This window comes from Octopus bimaculoides, chromosome 9 (assembly GCF_001194135.2).
Source record: "Octopus bimaculoides isolate UCB-OBI-ISO-001 chromosome 9, ASM119413v2, whole genome shotgun sequence".
Taxonomy (NCBI): domain Eukaryota; kingdom Metazoa; phylum Mollusca; class Cephalopoda; order Octopoda; family Octopodidae; genus Octopus; species Octopus bimaculoides.
Genome location: NC_068989.1, coordinates 36,133,637 through 36,140,510, shown reverse-complemented (window position 1 = coordinate 36,140,510; position 6,874 = coordinate 36,133,637). Strand labels below are relative to the sequence as shown.

General features: G+C 34.8%; 1 protein-coding gene across 1 annotated transcript in view; it reads left to right on the top strand.

Annotated features, from left to right (window-relative positions):
- Nucleotides 1-6,874, top strand: part of LOC106874406 (protein Wnt-4) — a 284,837-nt gene that overhangs the window by 201,513 nt on the left and 76,450 nt on the right. The window lies entirely within an intron of this gene.

The following is a 6,874-nucleotide window of genomic DNA, read 5'->3' as shown; positions in this document are numbered from 1 at the left end:
TTTTTCTAAAATGCACCATAAATGTTCAATAATATTGAGATCTGAGGACTGTGGTAGCCAGATAAGATGTTCAACTTCACTAGAATGTTCCTCGTGCCATTCAGTAACAACTTTAGCTGTGTGAATTGGTGCATTATCATCCTGAAAGATTGCGTTTCCCTCCGGAAACAGTTCAGCAACCGTAGGATGTATTTGATCAGATAAAATGCTTAAATAGTCTTGACTATTAATTCTGCCATGAAGGGAAACCACTGAGTCGGCGGATTTCCAAGATATAGCCCCCTCGATCATAACAGATCCTCCTCCATGTTTAACAGTTTGGAAGAAGGCAGTCTGGGTCAAATGCTTCTTTTGGCTGTCTCCACACGTATACTCATCCGGTGTTCGGAAATAGGGTAAAGGATGACTCGTCCAAGAAAATAACATTCTCCACTGCACTAGGGACCAATTCTGTAAGTTTTTACTTCACTCTAAACGCTTTGCAACGTTTGTTTTTGAAAGTAGTGGTTTTCTGACTGCAGCCATCCTGTGAAATCTGGCTTTCTGAAGCTCCCAGCGAACAGTTTTTGTGGAAACTGGGTTCTCAAGGTGGTCATTAAGCTCTGCAATAATTTTGGGAGCTGTACTTTTGTGATCCTTTGTAACAATTCGCGTAAGGATGTTTTTCACTCTTTCTCAAAGGCTGTCATTACTTCCGAGACAGCACTTCTTGATACACCAAACATTTCGGCTGTTTTCGTTACGCTAGCACCTGCCATACGAACACCAATAACTTGACCTCTTTGAAAGCCCGATAGATCTGTCATTTTAATAAATTTTAATTACCTTTTTCTGATGATATCTGAAAAGAAACAGCAATTTTCGCAAAACATATTAAGCAACACTAATAATAAATAAAAAAATAACAAGCTTTTGACGGTTTTATAGATATTTCAAAATTATGATGCTATGATGCTAGATGTTTCCATTATTTTGTCCAACCCCTGTATCTGTATGTATGTATGTATGTATGTATGTATGTATGTATGTATGTATGTATGTATGCATGTATGTATAAGTACATATATGTGTTCATATATGTGTGTGTGTGTTCATCATATATATATATTATATATATCATAAACAGCAAATAGGTAACAAGGATGTCAAGGTATTGATGCAATACGGCCGTTTCAGGCGGCTCCATTTAATCGAAACAATGCAAGCATAATATATATTTGAAATAAAGCGCCATCTTCAGTTGCAAAATACAAATTTTCAACGGACCGGGTATATTCTATTATAACTTTTAGCAAATATTTAACAGAGCCAGAAAAGGAAAGTATTCCATGCTGGTACCGATGTGGCAGAATAAGCTTCTGCCACATTGGTAGCAGCATGGAATTCTTTCCTTCTCTGGCTCTGATAAAATATTTGCTAAAAGTTATAATAGAATATACCCGGTCCGTTGAAAATTTGTATTTTGCAACGAAGATGGCGCTGTATTTCAAATATATGTAATGCTTGCATTGTTTCGATTAAATGGAGCCGCCTGAAACGGCCGTATTGCATTAATACCTTGACATCCTTGTTACTCATTTGCTTTTTATTCACCTTATTTCGAACTGTGCGGATAATACCGGACTAACTTTGTGCATTAACGTAAGTACCTTATTCACTTGAATCTGAATTATTTCTTTTATATAGATATATGTGTGTGTTTGTGTGTGTGTGTGTGTTTGTGTGTGTGTGAAAAAGTTAAATAAAGCATATATTAACCTCATAAAGTGATGATTACATCCAAGAAAACACTGGTTCAATACCAAATATATTTTGGGGAAATAAAATTTCCCTAAATCGATAGGTATATATCATGCATATAATCTGTATTCACTTAACAGCAGAAAAGAAAATGGAGAATTGAAAGTAAATAATTATTTATTTATAAAATGATACTTCATACTTCCTACAGCTGTTTCAATTGTGCTTATTAAATAGATTACAAATTTATAATTTAAATTTGCATGTATAAGGTATAAACACAATATCACCAGGGAAAAAGATATACAATAAAAGATTACATGTTGACCTCTTAGTTCATAATGGCAGACTAAGTATATGGGGTTATTTTATTTTTATTTATGTGTGAGCGTGAGGGATAACGGATTAATTTGAATATAATAGGAAATACAGTAAATTAAAATAAGTAATAAGGTAGAATAAAATAAATATAAAAAGTAAGACAATAGAAATAAATATGAAAGTTATAAAATATCAAATAAATAAGATAGAAATAAAAATAAAGTAAACAAGGGCACTCAGAGAGCGCAAACCTCCGCCAGTGTTTCTTTATTTTAGCACTACGGCCACAACACAGAGGGGACACTACAAAGACACCACAGTGGGGACAAAAAACATAAAACGAATGAAAATGAGATGTTATATAAAAATGAAAAATGAAATGGCTGCATGAGCCCCACTGCCATGCAGTACCATTTGAACGTTTATATAAACTATTTACAATCGTTCTATTATCTTATTGTTTTTTCTCGTTTTTTCCTCTTTTTTAAAAATGTAACAATTTTACGTTTTTCCTTCTTTCTTCAATAAAAACAGCTTTACTTTTCTTTTGCTTTTTAATATCTCATGAAAGGTTCTAAATCTTTTAGCTTCACTACTAACGGCAATTCATCGAACTCTACCATCACACCTGGCGGGTCAATCCCTTCTCCACACATGTATTTTAGTCTGTTGTAGGTGTCTTTGTCAACCACGACGGCCTTCACATTCTCGGAATACACATTCGTCGGCAACTTAACTCTTATAATACGTTTAAACTTTAATATTTTCCTTTCAGTTTCTTTGCTTTTAGTGTACGTCACAAAATTCCATTGAAATTTTCCTTTTCTCATTTGTTTTCTCCTTTCCTGCTTTCCTCCACCTCCCTGGGCAGACTCTCCAGTTGCATTTCCAAACTTCCCTCCTCCACTGGATCAACCGGTGTCCTCACCAATGTCTCCTCCTTATGCAACACCTCCTTGAACACTTCTTCATGTTCCTTATCGCTCATTTTTTCCACCACCATTTTGTCTTCCTTCATTCTGGTCTCCTCCTTTTCCATCTCATCTTTCTTCTTTTTCTGCTGTTCTGACGGAGAGCTCACTCTCCCACTTCTCATTTTTTTTAAACACCGTGAACCCCTCCTCAGTTGCTTTCTCCTTTATCTCGGCCTATAGCATTTGGTCCGTGCTCTCATGCCTCTCCGTCTACTCTATCTGTTGTTCCCTCTGGGGGCACCTTACCTTCATGTGGCCCTTTTCCCCACATGTATAACATATAGGCGGCCTTCCCTCCACCACCACTCTCAATCTTACGTCATCGAGCAGCACTATCTCTTCGACAATTCTCTTTAGGTCTTCCACTGTTGCTTGAATGGTTAACCTATTCCATATCCCCAGTAGTTAACTCTCTAGGTTCTTGTGGCCTTCATTATCTTGGCCTCCTCATTCCTGTCAGCTCTGGGAGTACTTTGCCAACTCGCACCCTGGCCACACGTTTGCTACAGCACGATGGCAAAAGTACCCATTCTTATTGTCTCCGTGGAGTGCTTAATTGCTTCCTCTTCTGATGTAAAATGCACCTCCACAGTAGCGTATTTCTCTCTCTTGTTATAAATGTGGTTAGACTTTTTATATTCTTTAAACATTCTTCAATAGCCTCTATTGTCACTATTTCTATTGTTCTTGTTGCTATCTTCATTGTCTTATATATCATCGTTCTTTTCATTGCGTTGGTTGTTAGTTCCACAGGCGGCGTTAACTTCAGTGTATTTCCGTCTCTTTCCAGCAACTTCTCGCATTCCTTCATTTTTCGAGGTTCAAACTTTATTTTTCGTACCTCCGCGTCTATTCCGCGTCTATTCCATGCCAAATTTAGTGAAAAATTTGTGGCGGTGTATTGAACAGATTTTCACCAAATTTAGCAAAAATACTTATAACCCTAACCCTAACCCTAACCCTAAAACCCGAACCCTAACCCTAAAACCCGAACCCTAACCCTAAAACGGTAAAGCTAACACCAGTACAAACGCACGAACGATGTCATAAATAACAGTACCGCCGATAGTTGTTGTTGACAAACAACGGCACTAATTTTATTCAAGGGAAAAAATCCCATTACACCGCCACAATGTGTTGTTGACAGCAGTAATTGTTTTCACCTCAATAGACATCAGTGGTTGGTTGAAATTACCGAAATACGACAACTTTAACACGAAATAACTTTAAAAATATAAACTTTTTTCAACAACACTAAGAGTAAAAGATGTTTTATATGACACATTCTACCAGTGTCTAAAGACTGAAAGTGTTTCGTTAGAAAACAAATGGTGTCCGCCAAATCAGAAAGATCCATGTTTATATATATAATATATATTTATACATGTACATAATATATATACATACATACATACATACATACATACACACATATATATACACGCACACATACATATCGACATGTATGTACGCACACACAGACATAGATACACACGCGCGCATATATGGCACACATGCATACATTCATGTGTGTAGGATGCGTTTGTGTGTATATATATATTTACATACACACACAGTAATTATATATATATATATATATATATATATATATATATACACACATACACTCATATCCAAACACTCATACATATATGTAGTACTAAAATAGACTTGAAGCCAAGAATGTTATCAAAGCGGCACAGTCTTTGATAAATGAATACCGGTTTAGATTATCAAGAAATTACCTTGATGTCAACTCGAGCTACACATTGACCCTTTCACTCCCGGCTCTTTATTTCCGAACCATAAAGATAAAAGTCTTCTCCTTACTTATATAGAGACATTCTCTTTATATATGTAGACACTCTTTCTGTCTTTCTTTCTCTTTCTGCGCGCGCGCGCGCACACACACGCACACACTCACACACATGTACGCACGCACACAATCACAACACACACACACACACACACACACGTGTATGTACGTATGTAGTGTCGTTCACTTCGTATATAGAGACTTGTCTTTTTCGTACAATTGGAACAAGAAGTCTTTATCAAGTAGAACGGATATATTTAAAACAAAACAAAAACTATATATGTATATAGGTATGAGTGCATACAGAGAGAGGGGGAAGAGGAAGAAAGAAAGAAAGAAAGAAAGAAAGAAAGAGAGGAGAGAGATAGATGTTCTGTGCATGTGCGTTACTTTTATATATATCTCTGCGTGTGTAATGTGTGTGTGTGTACATATTTAATATGTATGCACAGACATAAATGCATATACCACACATTTAAATTTTCTATAATACTGTACACTTTGGTTTACATATCTACGTCTCTCTCTCTCTCTCTCTCTCTCTCTCTCCCTCACTTAGTACGTACATATACAGTAATCCCTCGACCATCGCAGTATTTACGTTCCAAACACCCCACTGCAATAGGTGAAAATTAGCGAAGTAGAAACAGTAACGTACAGTATTGTTTTTTTATTATTTTTATAATTTGTATATATTTATTTTATTATAAAATGCAAAACAACACCACAGAGAAATCGACGTAAGCTTAAATAATGAACTGCGATAGGTGAACCGTGATATGACGAATGATTACTGTGTGTGTGCATATATATATATATATATATATATATATATATAATATATATATATCAAATATTGATCAGAGAACAAACATCAAATTCGAGTCAATGACTTTATACATAACATCACGCCTCCAAATATTTGATCATATATAAATACTACCATGGCCTTTCAACATATAGAGAATACATATATAAAAAACACAGAAGGTAAAAGATATATATGCAAATAAAAATACGGATATATAGAACGGTCTATCAAGAAGGTATAATACAATCGACTAAAAATTATAAAGCGTGTCATGCGACTAAAAATCTAAATAAAATAAAATATCAATCGACTTAAAGATTTTTCTTACTCCCCTCAAACAAAAAAATATATGTCAAAAAAGTTCATTTCCTAAAAAACCATGGTAGGTTGGAGTCCAGGAGCGTAAAAGTTCCACAAAATCAAGTCAAACACATCTATGGCCAAAATCAAGTCAAACACATCGAATCTAGCGGTTCGGCAAAAAGAGACCGATAGAATAAATACTAGGTTTGCAAAGAATGAGTCCTCGACTAAAAAGTGGTCAAATGACTGAAACAAGTAAAAGAATAAAATAAAATAATATATATATATATATATATATATATGATACAAATAATATATGAGTATATGCGTATATACGTACATGTATATAGATACCTACATCTACATGTATATATAGATGCATATCTGGGTACAGGACGTAGCAAAAAAACGTAGACAAAATGATAAACCGAATACAGAAAACACACAGGCCACATAAAGAACATTTCCTTCATCGGCTGCCGCCATTCTAAAACTAAGCGTTTCGAAGAGTTATATATATATGTATGTATAAAACTGACAATTGTGTCTGTCTATTTGTCTGTATGTGTGCATTACTGAAACTCAAAAACTACACAACCGATTTCATTCAAATCTTACACATGCCTTACTTAGGGTTCATGCAGTGTCAAGGGCAAACTTTTTTTTTGATTTCTTGCTTAATGCGAGCCCGGAGCAATCTCTTATCTCTTACACTATTTCAGTATTATGTATCAAAAGTGAAAGAATAACACCTCGTAATGTGAGATACTTTCAGTTTTAATAATAAAACTATTAATACTTTCACTATGTGTATATGTATATGTATATATATATATATATATAGATTAGTTTCATTTCTATTACTTTCACTATGATATATTTATGTATGTATATTATGTATGTATATGT